This window comes from Pelobates fuscus, chromosome 7 (assembly GCF_036172605.1).
Source record: "Pelobates fuscus isolate aPelFus1 chromosome 7, aPelFus1.pri, whole genome shotgun sequence".
NCBI classification, from domain to species: domain Eukaryota; kingdom Metazoa; phylum Chordata; class Amphibia; order Anura; family Pelobatidae; genus Pelobates; species Pelobates fuscus.
In genome coordinates, this window is record NC_086323.1 from 44,061,221 (window position 1) to 44,082,725 (window position 21,505).

At 41.0% G+C, this 21,505-nt stretch overlaps 1 protein-coding gene across 2 annotated transcripts in view; it reads right to left on the reverse strand.

Moving 5' to 3' along the window:
• Positions 1 to 21,505, reverse strand: part of DAB1 (DAB adaptor protein 1) — a 626,843-nt gene that overhangs the window by 486,484 nt on the left and 118,854 nt on the right. The window lies entirely within an intron of this gene.

Sequence of the window (21,505 nt, forward strand, 5' to 3'; positions counted from 1 at the left end):
GGACGTCAGGGACATTTATGGTTTACATTTTTATGAAAGAGAACTCTACTGAAATCCATAGTGTTCACAGCCAAATCACATTCTTTGAGTACAGAACGACTGCATTTGCAGCATAACAGTGTGAAACATAAACTGCAATTGTTTGAGTCCATAGGAAAATATCTAGACTTGAGGAATTATAGGAATTAATATATCAATTTTTTTTAAGTGTGAAGAATTTTAATAATTTGTCAGATTTTTTTTTTTTATAATCCTGTGATTACATGTTAAGGAGTTTCTGAACACCAGCCTCTGGAAAGCACTCATTTGGGTGAGCAGATATACAGGGCTCTTTACTGGACACCACATTTTTGTGAGTCAAGTCTGAGCATCAGAACGTAGGCTAGAATGACCGAACTATCGCTATAGTTGAGTTGGAGAATTTTCTGCTATTTTGGCCTTGATTTTGCTGATTGGATTGGGTTTGTTGGAGTTTGCTGGTTTGGTGACTAGCCCTGCTATTATTATTATTATTATTATTTATATAGCACCAGCAAAATTCTGTGGCGCTGTACAATGGGTGGACTAACAGATTAACAAACACTTAATTGTAACCAGACAAATGGACGCACAGAAACAGAGGAGTTGAAGGCCCTGTTCAATGAGCTTACATGCTAGAGGGAGTGGGGTATAGTGACACAAAGGGTATAAGTAGGGGTAATGAAATAGGTTGCTAGAAAAGTAATTACTGGGAACTTAGTAAGTTATTTTTAACAGTTGCAGGAGAGGAGTCATTTAAATGGTATGCTTCCCGGAAGAAGTATGTTTTCAAAGATTTTTTGAAGGAGTGTGGATGTCCCATTAATCACGGTGAAAATGTTTATTAGGTTTGTGCAGTCCAGTAATTGTTTTTGTATATATTAGCTGTATTTGAGCTCTGTCCCTCCCACTGTACTTTTCATAGATATTTCTCATTGGTTAATGCTGAGAATGTTTTGACCAGCAATAAGGAAAATCGTTTCCATACTTTACACACGCATTCAGTCCCTTCTTCTCTTCTTTAATGAGAGTTGTGGAGTTAGTTACAAAGACTCGTTGAAAAGGAGGGGTGGTTCAATTTATGCTAATTTCAGAGTTATGTTTCCTTTACTTTCTTCTGTAAGGAGATGTGCTAACCTACTGGTTAATTGTGCAATGTTGATTGACCAGGAAATTAAAATTACAATACGTGTGCAAACAATTGTTTTTAATAATATACAACACAAAGAAAAAAAAATGATGTCTTTTTTATGTTAATTTTATTTCCCCATTAATGTTGTTCTACAAAGTTACTTCATTTTGAGAGAAAAAAGTATTAATGGCTTTAGATTATTCAAACTGATATGATGACATTATTAAAACCACTGATCTGACAACTACTTAAAGGAACGTAAAAACGTTAACTGCCTTCCTAATTAAACTATCACTTCTACAACTGGTAAGCAAAGCTTTTTTTCAAATGAAATGTCATTTAATATTAATAAATATATGACAGAGTTAGACTCATCTTTTCAGTAAGGTCTAAGGAAGTAGAAAAGGCTCGAGGAACCTTGAATGGTGGAAACATTAGTAGGTTCTAAATTACTCTCTCCAAAAAATAAAGCTATATAGAATAAAACTATGAGCAATATTACTTAATATAAAATGTACAACTGTGCTAAGCTGATCCATTTAGAAGATATATATATATATATATATATATATATATATATATATATATATATTACATTTGAAATACATAGGGATGAATTATCATGGTGAAAAACAGTGAAACCAGACCGACGCATTTCACTGGTGATGCCTCACCTTTTACATATTTATACGACTGTTCGGAACTCAATACTTTCAGGGTTATTTAGTAAAGTGAGAATTCTAAGTCAATTCAAAGTTCAAATTTAAGCCCAGAACAGCCAAACTAAAAGCATAACTGGCTTAGAGAATTTTACCATATTTGGCTATTTGACCATAAATTGGTAAATCTCCACCATTTTGTATTTGAAAATAACTGCAGGTGAAACCTGGTAACCTCTAATTCAATAGTGGCACTCTCAACATATGTGTTAGTTCTGTTTTGCATTGTGGCATGTCTTGGCTAGAATTGACATTATTGTACTAGTACATTGTGCGTAGTTCTACATTAGTTTAGGCACAGTTTCCCCAAGGTATATTTTAATAAATGAGCAATTAAAATAAATGTGTATACATTTTAGTTTAAATGTTATTGTGATTAGTAAGTTTGTAAACTAGATTTTGTGTAACTTTTATTAATACACATGTATCTATATATGTGCATAAATAATCAGTTTTTAAAAAAAAAATATTATGGGTTGTTGGATTCTTGCATTTATTAAATAAATTATTAACCCTTATATTGCCTTATATGTTGTGATGTAGTGGGGGAAGCAACTCGCATGAGTCCTCCTGGCTTAGAAATCTTCCCACAACTTCACAAATTGGGTACAAGTGATTTGACTATTTATTTATTTATAAAATATTTTCCCAGGTAGGATATATTGAGATTTGTCTCCTGTGCAGGTATGTCCTGGCTATGAAACCTGTCCACCGAACCCTTATCTTGCTGTGAGTTTAGTGACCTTTGTGGTTATTCCAAAAAAAATCAGGAAACACCTTATATATGATGTTAAAATAAACAGAACGTTTAATTTTTTTACAGCCTCCTTGAAATAACCCCTAAAAAAAATAACAATATTAAAATCAGGAATTGCAATCATACAAGAAACATTTGCTGGACAGTTTGTTAATGGTTACTTCCAAGAATCAAATGCCTGAAGGGAAACGCTACGAAAAAAATCTCTGCAAAATCACTATTTCTACCACTAGATTCATATTCGATTTTCAGATCTATATATGCAAACAAATCCTTCACATTAAGGTACTTAAAGCATTATGAGTAAAGGACTCTGGCAAAAATCATTTTATAGATGTAGGGTTATTTTTCTTTTTTTTTTGATGATTGAAAATTGAAGATTATATTAGCTTTAGTGTACTAATAATCTTAATTTTAGTAATGACAGGAGGCGAATATTTGCATATCTTTCTTTACTGAAAACTCCAGCAGCATAGAAACAGTAACAACCAATCAGAGAAAAGATATGCTGCCCATAAAAGGGCCTGTCTATGACATCATTTCCTCTTTCTTTGAGGCGAAAAAAAGGTAACAGTCAATACATAAAATATCAATACAGATTAACGATTCAACAATATAAAACGATAAAGAACTTAGGTAAATCCATGATATGACTCAGTGGAAAACGATTCTTGAAATGAATATTCACGCTGAAAGAAAAAGAAAAAGGTGAAAGGTTTCTGGCGTGGAAACGTGTCCGCATATCATAACCATTGTATAACTGAACAATAATATATATTAAGAGTAGAAATTTAAACCTAGGGCATCAAAGTATTATACTTAAACTAGGTATCAAAACGGAGCGTGATTAACATGACCACAACATCAAATGAAAAAAGTGATGATATGAATAATCCATACATAACCAGAATAATGCGAAAAACATATGCTAACATATACAGTAGTAACCTGCATGCTTACCTGAGCACTAGGACTTAATACCTGAAGAAAAACAAAATATCTGGGAGGGAAAGAAAAAACCCTAGGGCGGGAAATATTCGCCTCCTGTCATTACTAAAATTAAGATTATTAGTACACTAAAGCTAATATAATCTTCAATTTTACCACATGACAGGAGGCTTCATATTTGCATTTTTAAAGCTTAGGCCTAACCAGTGTGAAGGAAGCATGTGAAACCTGGCGAAAATAGAATGTCCGAAAAGTACTTTCCCTAGACCAGTCTGCGCAACGCATAATGTCGGTTAGGGAGGCGCCTGCCAAGAACGCTTGGGATGCCGCCGCCCCCCTAACTGAGTGTGCCCCAAAGCTAGAATCGATTCCCACCAGTTGTAATAACCAGCGAACCCATCTGGCCAGGGTGGTCGTAGACACTGGTCCGTGAGGCTTCACGTAGGAAATCAACAGTTGACCCGTCGGGACCTGCCGTAGAGAGGCTGTGCATTCTACGTATCTCTTGAGTGACTTGACAACACACAGTTTGGGGTCCAATTCAAAGTATGGATAGGATACAGAGGGCGTATCCGATTTAGTCCGTCTCGCAATGGAAAAGGTGACTCCCTCTGGAGTGAGAGAGAAACCGTCCACGTCAAAGGCCCTAATGTCAGACACCCGTCGAAAGGAGACCAGACACAACAAAAGGGCCAATTTTGCTGAGAGTTGTTTCAGAGATAGAAACGGGTTGTCCGGCCAACCTCTCAGAAAGTCCAGTACTTTACTTACCTGCCAAAGGTTGGAATATTTGGGCGCTGGGGGTCTCGTCATTCTAGCGCCTCGCAGAAGGCGACACACCAGCGGGTCTTGACCCACCGGTCTGCCTTGTACTGGGATGTGAGCCGCTGAAATGGCCGATCTGATCACGTTAAGGGATCTGAATGATCTACCAGTCGAGAAGAGATGGGCCAGATAGTTAAGTATCAGCGGGATAGGGGCAGTAAAGGGATCGGAATCCCTCTCCACGCACCAATCACTCCAGGCTGACCAAGCGGAAATGTAACATCTCCTGGTGCCCGGGGCCCACGAATCCCAAAGGAGGTCCTTAGTAGACTGCGATAGGCCGTGGACTGACCAGGATCCCCTGAAATCGTCCAAGCCACCAGTTCCAACTGGTCTTCCAGGACGAGGGGGTGAGGTTCCCCTCGAGGTCCCGACAGCAGGAGTGGGAAGGTCGGGAGTCGCACGGGAGTGTCGTGGGACATCTCCAGGAGGTCCGGAAACCACGGCTGACTCTGCCAGAGGGGCGTTATGAGTAGAGCCGAAGTCCTGTGGGTGCGTAAGTACCGTAGCACTCGTGGGATCATCGAGAATGGAGGGAAAGCGTAGGCTCCGTGTGAGGGCCAGTCCTGCAGGAAGGCGTCCGCCACTTCGCTCATCGGATCCGGAAGCCAGCTGTAGTATCTCTGCAGTTGGTGGTTGGTCCTCGATGCGAACAGATCTATTGATAGCGGACCCATCCGTTGTCGCAGTGACTGAAATACCTCTCTGTTGAGCGTCCAGTCGCTGGTGTCTCTCCAGTGCCGGGAGAACCAGTCCGCCGTCAGGTTGGCGACCCCTGGGAGGTATTCCGCCTGTAACGTGATGTTCCTCTGCATGCAGAAGCTGTAGATGTCCTTCGTAGCTTCGGTCAGGTCTTTGGACCTCGCTCCGCCCAGGCGGTTGATGTATTGCACCGCCGAAATGTTGTCCATGCGGAGCAGGATACAGCAGTTCGATTTGTCCTTGGCCAGGCTGCGTAAGGCGAAGGAGCCCGCGATCAACTCCAGGCAGTTGATATGCAGACCGGTCTCCTCCCCTTGCCAAGGGCCCCCTGTGGAGGCCGCTGAGCAGTTGGCGCCCCATCCCCATAAACTGGCGTCTGATTCCACAACGAAGTCCGGGGAGGGGCCGAAGATCGCCTTGCCGTTCCAGGCTTGTATGTGTAGCAACCACCATCTCAGTTCTGATCTCACCTCCCGAGTGAGTGGGATCCAGTGGTCGTAGGAATGTCCGGTGCGTAAGTATCCCGCTTTCAGCCGTTGCATGGCCCTGTAGTGTAGTGGGCCCGGGAATATCGCTTGAATGGATGAGGACAGGAGTCCTACAATCCGGGCGAGCATCCGGAGCGGCATTGAGTCCATCTTCAAGACTCGCCTGATTTCCTTCCTTATTGAGGCAATCTTTTTCGAGGGAAGGCGTAAGACGCATTCCCTCGAATCGATGTCGAACCCCAGGAACTGCACTGACTGGGATGGAGTGAGAGACGATTTTTGCATGTTCACCACGAATCCCAGGGACTCTAGTAAGTGAACTACAAAGTTCGTCTGCGATCGTAGCCTGGACGCTGATTCGCAGAAAATCAGCAAATCGTCCAAGTATACGAGACAGCGTATGCCCCTTGTACGGATGTGAGCCATCACCGGTCTCAATAGCTTCGTGAAACACCACGGAGCCGAGCTGAGGCCGAATGGCAGACAGGTAAATTGGCATACCCGTCCTCTCCATCTGAAGCGGAGAAACTGGCGGTAGTCTTTGTCCACGGGAACCGTGAGATACGCGTCTTTGAGGTCCAGGCGCGTAAACCAGTCGTTCTTGACGAGCAGGTCTTGTAGAAGATGGATGCCTTCCATCTTGAAGTGTCTGTAGGCCACAAAGGCGTTTAGTTGTCGGAGGTTGATAACCGGCCGATACTCGCCTGTTTTCTTCTTCACCAAGAAGATATTGCTTATAAAGCCTCCCCCGTCTGGCGCGTACTGAACCGCGCCCTTCTCGAAGAGCGAGTGGATCTCCTCGTCCACCAGTCGGTTTTGTTCTGCCGACATGTGTATCGGGGGGGGAGAGCGGTTCGGACAGGTTGTGCGGTGAAGTCTATTACGAAACCGCGTACCGTCTGGAGGACCCAGGCGTCTCTGGTGATCCGTGTCCAGTTCTGGAAAAAAGAAGACAGGTTGCCTGCAATAAACTTTGGGGCAAATGTACGTATGGAGGGACTCACCATTATTGAAGCGGCCGCGTCCGCGGCTCCTGAAACCTCTGGACCTTCCTGCGCCTCGAAATGTAGAGGATTTTTGCGAGGCGGACGGGAAGAAGGTTGGCGTCTGTGGGAACGCCCTGGAACCTGAGGTCCAAAATCGGCTGCCGGCACGGTTCCGCTGTCGGCCAGCCCTTCCAAAAACACCTCTAGCTGGAGGAGCGTGGAACACTTGTCTGAGTGAGGTCTGGGCCTTGTTCAAAGTTGTGAATAGGTTCACATGTCGTTTCAGTTCAGAAATGAAGGCATCGCCAAATAAAAGACCTTTGGCCTTAGGCCCGAACTCCTTGGCTCCCAGTTCCAGGAGCTTGCTGTCGATTCTGATCAGAGCCGATCTGCGTCTCTCGACACAAAGCGCTGCGTTGGCGTTACCCAGCAGACAGATTGCGCGTTGGGCCCATTCGCGCATGATATGGGGGTCCAGTAGCGATCCTTGATTGAGGGCCATGTCAGCATGATACAACATCTTGGCTATGGGACCCAGTAGGTCCAGCACTTTGTCCTGTGCTGCCTTGATGCCCTTTTCAATCCCTTTGCGCGGGTCTCTGCCCGAGCGTGACATAAAGGCTACCATCGTATCATCGAATTCTGGTGTTAGTGCCACCTTGTCGGGGATCAGGGGTCTGGGGCATTCGGCCCGGAGGCGCGTCCGCACCTCTTTCTCCAATGGCTTGCGCAGCCAGTAATGAATAAATTTTGCCAGGTGTTCTGGCAGTGTCCACTCTGAGGAGCGAGGGTGTCGGATGGTGCGTGGGTCAAACAGTGGCAAGCCCTGCTCGTCCATAAGGACGCCATCCCCGGACGGACCGGCGGTGTGGCTGTCATCGGTCTCTCCGTCCAAAAAGGTCTCTTTGACATAAGTCGAAGAAGTGGGTGGCAGGTCCTGCCAGTCCTCGTTGTCCGAGGGTGAACCTTCCCGTTGCCATTCGTCCACCACATTTAGGTCACGTGGGTCGTAGGCGTCGTCCTCGTCCGAGGACAGGGGTGCGCGGGGTGCGGGTTGTTGGTCCGCGCCCTTGACCCTTTTGGCGGGCACCTTGCTCTTCGCCTTGGCGGAGGGGGGGCTCAAAGGTTTCTTGAGTCGCCTGGTCTTGGACGTCTCAGAGCCCGACGCTTCCATGCGTCCCGAAGGGCTAGTATCACCATGGCTGTGGGGAAGGGCTCGCAAGAGGGCCTTTTCCACGGAAGCCGCCACGGCGGCGTTGATCATGGCTTGAAAGTCTGAGCTTTGCGTATCTTCCATGACCAAGTGTAGCGTCAAACCTGTGGGGCGAGAGCAAGGTTCAGTGGGGAGAACCGTGGTGGTTTATCGTATGCAAACATAGACAATATAGTCGTATCTAGAAGGCTTTTATGCACGTATTTTATCCAAAAAAGGGCTAAGCGTCAGACTTAGGTACGCCCTAGTGCATATTCTCGGGGTTCACCCCGGGTGGCGTGCCGTGGTAACCAGAGGACACCCACATCAACCAAAAAAGGGGGGCTGTATCGCCCTGCATGCGTGACTGGGGGGTCACCCCAGGTGGTGTGCCATGAAAAATACCCAGAGGACACCCACATAAGTTTCACCCTTGGGTGCAGTAAGATAACAGGACCCTATGAGGGGTACCCAGTGATATACCCCGAAGGGTTGGTAGTGCCAGTAAATTCCCCTGAGGGGTGATAGCATATATATGTGTATATGTATGTATGTCCCTTTAATAGTATTCACAATGAGGGGACGATAGCCTTATGAGCCTTCAAATTTTAGCATGCAATCCCTTGCCTTACAGTGAGGCAGATGTACAGATAGGAAAAACAAAAGTGATGTGAAGAATTTCTTCTCCCTCAGTGAGAGAGAGTGCATCAAACATTCAAAACGTAAGTGTAACTTTCCCTGCCTGCGGTGCAGGGGTTGGGAGAGCAAGGAGACCGGGGAGTCACACTGATGGAGGTCCCCGGTGTCGTGACGGCGGTCGGTGAGTACCGAACCGCAGAGAGAGGCCGCCGCGGATCTCGCGATAACCGCGAGATCCAAGATGGCCGCCGGCCGCGTGGGGAAGGGGTTCCCGCTCGCGGCCGCGATCGGTAAGGAAAACAAACGCGGCGGAAAAAAACTTAAACAAGCCCTGGTACCCTCCACCCGTCACCCCACAATAACCCTGCGCTAGGTAGAGGCAGGTCCGCGCGGCGAGCGTGGCACAGACAGCCGCGCCGCCCGCGGATCGCCGGAAAAAAGAAAGGTAGAAAAAACGAATAAAAACGAGCACAGAGCAGGGAGAGGGGAGCAGGTACAGGCAGTCAGGGCAATTATAAACACATATATGCAACCAATACAGTACAAATAAAGTAGGTATGCAGTAAGAAATCTTTGCACAAGGCAAAATACTCTGACCTGTTAATGGCTGGAGCAGCAAAGAAAGAGGAAATGATGTCATAGACAGGCCCTTTTATGGGCAGCATATCTTTTCTCTGATTGGTTGTTACTGTTTCTATGCTGCTGGAGTTTTCAGTAAAGAAAGATATGCAAATATGAAGCCTCCTGTCATGTGGTAAAATTAACCTTAGGTACATTTACATTCATTTTTATGCCGTTGGAAAGCTTATGCAAATGTAATCATTTCCTGAGTCTTGGAATGGACAACAATGCAGTTTCAGCTTTAGTCAGTTTTAGAACCTAAAAGTGTCGTCGGCTTGTGCTTAGTGCTTGATTGTACGTTAATGAAAGACGAACAATTTTCTGTGTATCTACTGCGCTTGAATGTTAAAATTAGCAGTACTGTCTCCTTAGTGGTTATGAGATGACTTATGGTGGGTATGCATTAAGAGATATTGTTTCGCTCTTAAAATGGAAAAATTGACACATTCCCACAATGATTGCTCCACTTTTCGAACTTTGACTTGGAATTATTTACATATAATACATTTACGTATTTCATGACTTTTTGAGTTAAGCAAATGCAGATAGCATCTCCGGCACTATAACGGCCAACATGATCCCAGGTTCATGAGTGTTACCATAGTTTAATGGCTTTCTAACTCCCAACTTCCTTGGACATAGGTAGTCTTTCTAGAAGAGTACACGTTCCCAAGCAACATTTCCATTACCCCAAAACTTATTACACAAGTCTATATTTCTCTGACAAAGACCTCAATTTAATATTTTTGGATATGCTTTTTAAATATATATTTTTTTCAGAATATTAAAACATAAAAATATATCACATATATTAAAATGTTTGAATATTACAATATTTTTTCAAAATACTAAGTCATTTTAAAAGGTTTTCAAAAAATGATTACATCAGTACCTCCTAGTGAGAAACAAACTGTCCATGTGAATAATAACAGCTATTATTATTTGATGCAGGTGCTTCTCCTGTAAGCTAATCCTCAGCAAACAGTCTACGAAGATGGCATAGCCCTAAATGCTATCCCATCTGTTGAATTTCAGGTGACGCCTTTTTTATTTATACTTTATACAGAATATACTTCCTGGAGATTTTTTTCAACATATTATGTAGATCAAAGGTATATCAACCTGGAAGTCAACTGTGTCAATTTATCAGCTTGTACATATGGATTTAAAATAAAAAAGAGCAGTCGACTTTTACCAGGACTGTCTCAACCAAACTGGGACATTTAGCATGTCAGCTGAGCAGTAAATGTATGTGGCACAAACAGAGAGCAGTTCTCAACGGGGATCAATTCATATTGTCCTATCCTGATGCTACGGATACCTCCTATTTTTCTTTACTGGAAACAATTATATATAATTAGAATATACAGACAAATGTATGGAAGTCAATAGAAGGGATATGTACTTAAAACATAGCAATCAAAAACAGTTTAGTTAAAATGTTGCCCTTAAAAATATGGATAAGTGGTGATAGTTTGCCCTTTGACCTTTAGAAACTAATCTCTGTACCTTTCAGCATGCGCACATTATAAACAATATAGTATTATAAATACACACAAATGAATACTAAAGAATAAGCAAGTGTAAATACTCTTGAAGTCAGAAATGAAATGTCTTACATAAATGTTATTATTAGTCGAGTTCTAGATTTATTGGTAGACAATGGTTTCTTTTAGTATCCAGAGTCAATTGCTAAATTAGTTCTGGTGTAAGGTTTCTCTATGCTTATTTATGTAATCCCAACACGACTACATACACAGAATTGAGATTGTCCAGCATTTATATTGGAGGAGAAGATTGCCGAAGGCAAACAGAGATCTGCACACTGATTTAATTTGAGTTCTCCATCTAGACAATTCAGCCTGAGAATACCATCTGCCTACTCTGCTCGCCGCGACTCCCAAAGCATTTTTATTACTTCTTTTCCAAAAAAAGTCACTCATCGATATATATTAATCATCTGAACGTCTTTGGAACACAGGTTCTTGTATTGGATCCTAAGAAGACAGCGTGTTCATGTACATATTGAGAACAGATACAACTCAACGAGCCAAATTTAAAAAAAAGAGAAACAGCCAAAAAGCTGTAGAGCAGACAAAAACTATCACGGTTTGTGTAAAGAAATAAACTGCATATCATGGTGTCTTAAAGTGATGCCTGATTACGAGTTTTCTATTTTTGCAGAAGCCTCAAGCTGTTCTGGTTTGCCCCAAATGAATTTCAGAGGAAAATTTGCACAAGAACTCTACAAGGTGGAAAATCATCAAGGCAACTCAAGCACGATTTTCTATGCACCACTTATATAACTCTGTTACCATGTTACCTTGGAAATGTGAGTCCTCACTAACATACATATGATCTGCTTTTACCGTGTCTTCATTTAACAAATGCTACTTTGTTATCGAAAATTCTAGCACACACGTAGTTCACAGGAAAAGGAAATTTTATAAACCTGGTACCATCTGAAGCATCACCAAAATTCAATAGCCTTTTTTTTTTTATGATTTTCAAACTGAATATGTTTAATGTTTTGTAATGCGTATCTTGTGTTCTAGATCAAGAACTGAGAAGAGATGGCTATTTTGCCCATGACTGGATCAAGGATGGAAACAATAGAGATTTATTCTGAACAGTAATTGTTGAGAATGGACACAGGAATTGCAAAGTTTTGGTTAAACCAGCCAAATTAAAAAAAACCAAAAAACTCAAACTTGTATTCCCAGCCTTACTACTTTGGCCTACAATTTGTATTTTGCTTCTCATTTATCGACAAATTCTGATTTAGAGAATAAGCCCTATGGTTTTAACTGTCTTAATGGTGCTGGCACTGAAAGTGTTGATCCGAGCTGTAAAAGCAGCGATCTTGTGTGTATGACACCATTCTCAGAGCCAGTGCATTCTTCATTCTGTCTTCACGTACAGCATAGGAAGACATATTATTGCACTGGGAACATTGGCTCTACGAGGGCCTTTCAGTGTCATATAAAGCCTGATTCACTGCTGTAAGAAAGGAACAGGCAATGCTGGTTTCATAAAAGGAGAGATGGAGTATTTGCCCATTGAAGTCCCCCTTTATCCATTAATAAACATTGTATCCAGATATTCCTCTTAGAAGAGTGCGAAGAATAAAATGATCTGTCCTCTCACCCTTGATTGTTCATCTCAAAGCTAGGAAGGATCAGATTTGTTCATTGAAAATAGTATTGTTATTATATAAATAATAATATCAACTAAAAAGTGTTATATACTATAATTCTGTTTATAATAATTAAAGGCTACATTATTTTCTATATAACATATAGCAAAGGTTGTGGTGTGGAAGGTATCCTGCACTCATTCTGAGCTCTGAGAGTGCCTTATAACTGCAGTGACTTGTAAAACATTGCTGCAGTTGTTACCCAGCCACCCCTTAGTCCCCTCCTCCTCCTTCTACTCAGTTAGAGAAAGGTAGGGAGAGAAGTGATGCATGTCTGGCTATGCATCACAGGAACCCTTGGCAGACACTATAGACTAGAATTAGAGGCACATGGTTGGTGGAGCCTCTACCTGTTGATAAAAGTATGTGGTCAACTTAAAGGACCACTCAAGGCAACCAGTGAACTTCATCTCAAACTGGTCCTTTAGTTTTAAGCCTGCAATGGAAAGCATTGACCTTTAGTACATACATAAATGCTTACACTGCAAGTTTAACTATGCCTCTAGTACAGGGGTGCCCAACAGGTAGATCCCCAGATGGTGTCATGATCATGATCCCCAAGATGCTATGTATGCCTTTAGAATACCTTTAGAATAGCAAAGCATCAGGAAGTTGTAGTTTTAAAACATCTGGGGATCAACCTATTCGGCACCCCTGCTCTAGGGCTGTGTACCTGACAGTCACTAGGGGCGCTTCCACTGTGATAATCGTGTCAATATCGGTTCTCACAGCTAAAATTAATTTCATTAAAGGTGTGCAGTGCAGGCCGTGATCTTGTGTATATGACATGCGCTTTCTGTACCCTATGCTCCTCTATTATTGGAATGGATGTTTAGAACGTCAGCATGATGTCATGGGAGGCAGCTTGATCAGCTGCAGGGAATTGATCTCAGTGCTGGAAACAAAAGGTAAGTAATACCCTTTATTCAGATTTCGGGAGCGGCCTGAATCTAACTAAAGAGGAGAACACAATACTGTTATGAATACAGGTTTGTATTCCCAGCGCTATTGTTTTCCTTAAAACTAATCTGTGAAGTTTCAGGATCCTATAAGTTGTGTTTTTTGTTATTTTATTTTCATCATTATATTTTATGTATTTTCTACATAAGTCAATAAACTAGGGCTTTATTTTTACCCCATTGATTTCTTTTAATTGTGACCATCTCACACTCACGTCTCTGTAGGTACTCGAAGCACAAACACATGCATAACGTTTTAGAGATGTCATTACGATTTTAGCAGGTCCAGGGTTATGTTGCGTAGACCACAATGTGAGGCTGCCATGCAGGCATATACAAATTGAAGCATGCTGCTTGTAACTCTGTTACCAGATACACCGATGTTTGACCAATTATGGCTGTGAAACTACAGGAATCATTTGCCTCAACATGCAAGGTCTCTTCCATTTCTGCATAATTCTTGCCTTTGTACCAGGATCATTCAGATAACCTATGCAAGACACCTAGCTGGTTATTAACAGTTTATTATAGTGATACTAGAAGAGACAGACATTTCTTATCCTAAAGGTCACTTACATAATGGGTCTGGTCACTCACATTACTAAGTTAGGTGAGAAAGAAAACTGCTTAACCTGCATCAATGTATAGAATGTGATGTTTCTTCTGCAGTTCCAGAATGCAATGCAGCAACATGCACATTAGCATTACACATGGCACAACCATAAACATTCACTTCTATTAATACATTCTGTTGGCACTGCCCAGGCCCACTATTTTCTTTCTTTTTTTTTTTTTTTTCCTTTAGCATATTTCTTCTACGGAACATCTTAAACTATTGACTCAACTGACAGAATATACCTAAGTCACGTATGGAAGTGCATTCACAGCGTTCTCTGACAGCTCCCACTGCTAACCTTGCTTTATGCTTCAGATAATAATTAATAATGTGCCATGGATGGCAGCCAGCAAGCAAAGATGACCTTACTATAGTCAAGAGACTCCTCAGGCACGTCCAGCCAAGCCTCTTTGATGTCAATAAACCACATCTCTGTGAATCAACCAGTTTATACAGCGGGCAAAAAGGAAAACAAATCACTTTTTTTTTACTTCTCCCAAATCCATTTACTATTATGGATGTCTAAGAATTGATTAAACAATGTTTCAAAATAACACAACATTGTAATTTAATTACATTTTTGAGTATGCAACATACATTACACATATGTTCTCTAGGTATTAATCGATCATTAACTGTCAAGTATTTAAAGGAACACTCTAAGGGTTATATGTTCTACAACAGGGGTGCCCAACAGGTAGATCCCCAGATGTTGCAGAACTACAACTCCCATGATACATTTGGAAGCTGTAGTTTTAAAACATCTGGGGATTTTTGGGCACGCCTGCTCAAGAGCTTATTGCAATGCATATGGTGACAGGAGTCTTACAGTGGTGCCCTCTCCCCATTTTCCATCAAAACATTTTCAGACTACTTCTATAAAGACCTTGGAATTTTTGGGCATCCAAACCAATTCTCTCTCCTTCCTCTTAGATTACGTGAAAATTTCAAAGTTGTCCAACCTTGGTCAGCAATGACAGGCTGTGGACAATTGTAACTGCTTAGCCAAGCATCCTCAACCTATTACTGCTGTCCAATGGTTTAAACTGATAACTTGGAAGTGGGTAGGACTTGGAGGTAGAAAGAGCATTATTTCATATAGCTACTCAAAAGTGACAGAGGGAAAAAACTGAGAAAACAAAGCCTCCATTCTTCATAGACCATAACCACCACAGTAAGTATAGTAGTTAGAGTTTCCTTTAATGTGAAGCAGTATCTAGTTATAGCAAACTTCAAATTACTACCTGGAGAATCATTATTTTTTTTATATTTGTGGGTACCCATGGTGACTTTGAAACAGAGCAAGTAAATAACTAATTCACTTCACTAACCGTGTTGGTATTTTTCTTACTCAAATCCATTTTACAACCTCCATGCTGTCCTTACCCATTAAGCTACCCTGGTAGTTTGGAACTTTGCAACTTGAAGAATATCATCTATATGTTAGGTAATGTCCACTATCTGCTCTTTGCCATTAAATGAACACTCTGGCACCATAACAACTTAATTGAATTGAAGTAGTTATGGTGCCATGAGGTCACTGCCACTGGCTCACCTTAAGGGGTTAAACCATTCTGAAACAGTTTAACCCTTAAGTCCGTGTTCTTGAAGTGGCGCTGCTGAGAACACACAGCCAATCAGTGACTCCCCGTTCATAAAACTGGCTTGGAGAGTCACTGACAACTCAATTAAAGGCGCCATTGCCCAATTCTGCAAGACCTTCTGGTTTCATGATTTTAAGAAAACGGAAGGACAGAGAGGTGGGAAGATTTGGCCTTGGAACACAGAATTTAGGGTTAAATAATTTGACAAAGGTTTACCACTTAAGGTGAAACATCGGCAGGGACCTCCTGGCACCATAATAACTTAATTGCAATGTAGTTGTTATAGTGCCCAAACTGGTCCTTTAAACATTTGCTAGAAATGCTAATTTTAGTGTGGGACATGTCCCAATGCATGCATTCTCCCCTTCCCTCTTTTCCTCCTAAAAATTATTTCTGCTTTCTTTACCAACCAATCATTCCAAGAATGCATATATAATGTCCCATTAGTATATAACATTTAAAATATAAGTCTCAGGATGACAGTTGTTACATGAATATATGGACACTGTACCCAGAATCTCACCTATGGTTAAATATCCTATATGTCTAAAGTTTTTCTGTAAAAATTAATGATAACATTTAGAAGTCAGTCTCAAATTACCTCTTCCAAATATCACAAAATAAATCTTGCGAAACCAGGTTAAATTTCAGGACAATACACCGAACTCCAAAACTCATGCTCTCGTGGTTGCATTATTTTTCAATTTCTCTTTGAAGCAAAGAGGGTCAAATGCTAGCTCTTGTTGTCCTTCTGAAGGATATTAATCCTTGTTACCCCACATCTCTAGCAAGTAATAGAACATATATTAGCCCTATTAAGGAGTAGGCACACAAGGATATGTATGGTAAGCATGGACCTGAATGAGACATTAAGGAAATGACAACATTAGCAGACACCCATTTGCATCTTGTAACCGCCACTAGAAGACAATGCTCTAGTTGGTCCCTTTGGAGATTTAACCCTAATATATGACAAGATGTAGGGGTCTAGTTCTCATTTTATTTTCCTGGTGGTAACTCGGACACTGGTTATGAGATTGATAACATATTAATGTGTTCTGTATGTTTTGTTTATGTAACTAATTTTGCAGTTCATGGTTTGTTATTTTGTAATGTTTCTAAACAAAACTCAACAGTTGGGTTTTCAAATCGTGGGACAACCTATTATTCATGCATTCTGACATCCTTCTTCGATAACTATTCTTTTCAACTTAGATACTATTGAGTTCAAAATAAATAAAGGACAAAAATGAGTTTATAAAGTCAAAGGAAATTATTTGAGACTCAAAAAATGAGAATCAAAAACTGTTTTTTAATATATTAAAGAGTACTACACAGTATAAATGTATCCCCTAGCCCAACCATCAGCACTGAATATATACAATTGAAAGGAGGAAAAAAAAAACGATATTGGCATTCAAAGATACAGTATAAAATTATACTATCCAATTAGTGTCTCAAAAAATAAATAAAAAAACTTTATTGTAATTCGTTCAAAAGGAGACGGAGACAGCAAAACTTGGAGCTAAGAAAAAAGTATAGTATGCCAAATAATTAATCAAATGAGGAGTCTATGAGTACCATAAACCAGTCAGCCAGGCCTGGCAGTGATGGATCTCCAGGTCAGGTTGAGTGGATAGATATAATGCCAGTCAATATGGAGGTATACAGGGGGTTAAAGAAAAACGTAAATGTCTCAATAACAATGTATCCACCCTGTAACTCCTAATTTAAACACATTGATAATCGTGTATTAAGCTGTCTCTCCTGAAACCCAAAGGAGGGAACTCTCACTGTGAGAAATCAATGGAACAATATCTAAAGGAGGCAGATAGGATTGAAAGACAGGAGTATAATCCCTATCACTCCTAAAATAGACACATTCAAGGGTGTTCTGTACTATCCCTATACAGGGAGTGCAGAATTATTAGGCAAGTTGTATTTTTGAGGATTAATTTTATTATTGAACAACAACCAAGTTCTCAATGAACCCAAAAAACTCATTAATATCAAAGCTGAATATTTTTGGAAGTAGTTTTTAGTTTGTTTTTAGTTATAGCTATTTTAGGGGGATATCTGTGTGTGCAGGTGACTATTACTGTGCATAATTATTAGGCAACTTAACAAAAAACAAATATATACCCATTTCAATTATTTATTTTTACCAGTGAAACCAATATAACATCTCAACATTCACAAATATACATTTCTGACATTCAAAAACATAACAAAAACAAATCAGTGACCAATATAGCCACCTTTCTTTGCAAGGACACTCAAAAGCCTGCCATCCATGGATTCTGTCAGTGTTTTGATCTGTTCACCATCAACATTGCGTGCAGCAACCACAGCCTCCCAGACACTGTTCAGAGAGGTGTACTGTTTTCCCTCCTTGTAAATCTCACATTTGATGATGGGCCACAGGTTCTCAATGGGGTTCAGATCAGTTGAACAAGGAGGCCATGTCATTAGATTTTCTTCTTTTATACCCTTTCTTGCCAGCCACGCTGTGGAGTACTTGGACGCGTGTGATGGAGCATTGTCCTGCATGAAAATCATGTTTTTCTTGAAGGATGCAGACTTCTTCCTGTACCACTGCTTGAAGAAGGTGTCTTCCAGAAACTGGGAGTTGAGCTTGACTCCATCCTCAACCCGAAAAGGCCCCACAAGCTCATCTTTGATGATACCAGCCCAAACCAGTACTCCACCTCCACCTTGCTGGCGTCTGTGTCGGACTGGAGCTCTCTGCCCTTTACCAATCCATCCATCTGGCCCATCAAGACTCACTCTCATTTCATCAGTCCATAAAACCTTAGAAAAATCAGTCTTGAGATATTTCTTGGCCCAGTCTTGACGTTCAGCTTGTGTGTCTTGTTCAGTGGTGGTCGTCTTTCAGCCTTTCTTACCTTGGCCATGTCTCTGAGTATTGCACACCTTGTGCTTTCGGGCACTCCAGTGATGTTGCAGCTCTGAAATATGGCCAAACTGGTGGCAAGTGGCATCTTGGCAGCTGCACGCTTGACTTTTCTCAGTTCACGGGCAGTTATTTTGCGCCTTGGTTTCTCCACACGCTTCTTGCGACCCTGTTGACTATTTTGAATGAAACGCTTGATTGTTCGATGATCCCGCTTCAGAAGCTTTGCAATTTTAAGAGTGCTGCATCCCTCTGCAAGATATCTCACTATTTTTGACTTTTCTGAGCCTGTCAAGTCCTTATTTTGACCCATTTTGCCAAAGGAAAGGAAGTTGCCTAATAATTATGCACACCTGATATAGGGTGTTGATGTCATTAGACCACACCCCTTCTCATTACAGAGATGCACATCACCAAATTTGCTTAATTGGTAGTAGGCTTTCGAGCCTATACAGCTTGGAGTTAGACAACATGCATAAAGAGGATGATGTGGTCAAAATACTCATTTGCCTAATAATTCTGCACACAGTGTAGGGAAGAGAGAGATGACAGGCAGAGATTACCTAAATGTGTATCTGCAACATAGGTATAAATCCATAGACAGGAGTATAATCCCTACCACTCCTAAAATAGACACCTTCAAGGGTGTTCTGTACTACCCCTATAGGGAAGAGAGAGACAACAGGCAGAGATTACCTACATGTGTATCTACAACATAGGTATAAGTCCATAGAAAAAGAGGTATATACCCTGCAACTCCTAAAACACCTTCGAGGGTGTTCTATGCTGTCCCTATCGGAAGGAGAGAGAAAAAATGAGTTGCCTGATGCTGGGAGCTTGCTGACAGGTAACAGTCATTACAGGTCCACAGATGCATAAATGTGTCAAATATAATACGATGCTGATTGGCTGGGTGTCAAATCATTTCTCTAAATAAAGGTAAGGTTCACACTAAGATAGCTCTGCAGTAACAAATCTGCAATCTGAAATTAAGAAGCTCAGTGTGAATATCGGGGAGATATTAATTTAAATAAAATATTTAGGAGATTTTTGGTGAAAATAAGTAAAAATGCTAAAGCTGTGTGGTTGCAATTTACTATTTGAATTGACACATTGTGTACAGCTGCAGTTTCTGGAAATATCATATGATTAAAAAAAAATATTTACGAACCCGTATCTCCCTGTTTATCAGCTTTATGTTCCTAATTTCACAGAAGAGCAAAGTGTATAAGAACAGATTAATTAATTGCATGATAACCAGATGCATGTAAATAAGAAACCATAGCCAAGCATGCTGCTTTTATGGTTCTATGCATAACTGTAAATCATGTACATCTCAAATAACCCAAATTTAATCTCCAGATTAGATTACGTGTACCATAACAGCAGTGTTTTAAAAAGATCTGTGATAGGTTCAGCAAGGCATCAATAAAAACAGAGGAGGAAACAGACAGGGGTTAAAATCCAACAAGCCCCCCTTTCATTATTTACATATGGATGGTGAACGAGACCAATCATATTAATGGGTCTGGCCTGAAGCCCCTCTCTTGCTCCTGGGCCCTAGTCAGCTGCCTAAAGTCAACTTTAAAATAGTAAATCCTGCTCTATAAGGAAAAGGGAGGAAAGAAAATATGAATGAGGAGAAAAGGAAGGGAGTAATGAGTGAATGGGACAGGGGTATTGCTAGGCGGCTGGAGCCCCAAGTGGGGTCCGAAGAACCCTCAGGTCTCGTTTTGGCACCATGTATTGCTCCAAGTCTCCTGTAATACTGGGAGAGAAATTAGACCTCCAATTACATAAATAGTGACAGTGCCACTTAATTCAGCACAGTTTTGGGGAGTTGTAGTAGGTGCAGAGTTTTAATACATTGGGGTAAAGGGTTCACACAACTTGGCTTGGTCTTAATACAGCAGGGATGGAGTTTATAAATATAGGTTTATGTAACGCTCTAAATTCACGACGGTTGTTTATTTGAATGATTCAATACTGAATGGGGCTTATTGGCAACACCCCACCAGACCTTTCTGTAATGCTACGACAAACACAACTGCATTAACCTGTGTAGCAATAGGTGGGTATGTCAGATAAGTGGCTAGCACTAGATAGCTCTCTCAGCCTATCACAATCACAAATGCTAGTATAAGTGGATATGGCTACTGCGGAGTTACAATCCACTTTATCCATACCTCCAGAGGTGGGTGGGGCCACAGACACCTGGGCAATCTTATTCAGTGTTACACCAAAGAGTGCGATGGAGCCAGGGGACTTCAATCAGCATTTATTTGAAAGAAATAAAGTTGTTATGCTGCCTAGAGCACCCCTTTAAATTATATATATTTTTTTACTTAAAGTTATTTCAGCTTAATTTTAACCTGTCATGGTAAATTCACTTTAAGAATCAGTCTGGTTTTACGGACGTGAGTTTCAAAGGGCCATATTTCCATGAGAAAGATCAGTGGTGACATGGGGAACAAATAGCTGTAACTCCATGGCAGAACTGCCATCTATTCATAGTGTTCATTTAGGCATCAGAGATGCTTTGCGAGACAAATCACTTCACCAAGGAAACACTTACTTTATATCATCTTGTTCTTAACAAACTAAATGAGCCCAATGCCATTTAATGTGACAATACGATAACTTTTAATACAATCAGAACCAGTGCTATGCTGCAGCCTACATGTTTTACAAAAGCAGAGTGAATTTCCAGAATTGTTTTAGTGAATAAATCAATGCACAATTCTACCGAGACAATAACACTCATTAAGAGCTATAATGCTAGCCAGATCCCATGGGGTGGCATCTCTACTGCGACTTCGGAAACTGTTGATAACATATTTAAATGCCAGTCAGCCACTAATCCACTACTGCTCACTCCCCGGAGAGGCTTTTTTTTTTTTTTATTCAACCACTAATTGCATGAATATTATTTATATATTTTTTTGTTGTTGTTATTTTTTTTTCATTTCTATAGCTGTTTTTGTTAATTAAATATATTACTGTGAAATTTCCTATTGTATGTTTCTGCAGACAAAACATTATTCTCAATGTATACCTGCTGTGATTGCAATAAGAACAGTGTCCCATATTTAAATCCCAAATCACCAAAGAAATGACATACTTTTAAGAAAATGGGTTTTGTCTGGAATTAGAACACGAGGGATATTAATGAAAACCCTACCCATGTCA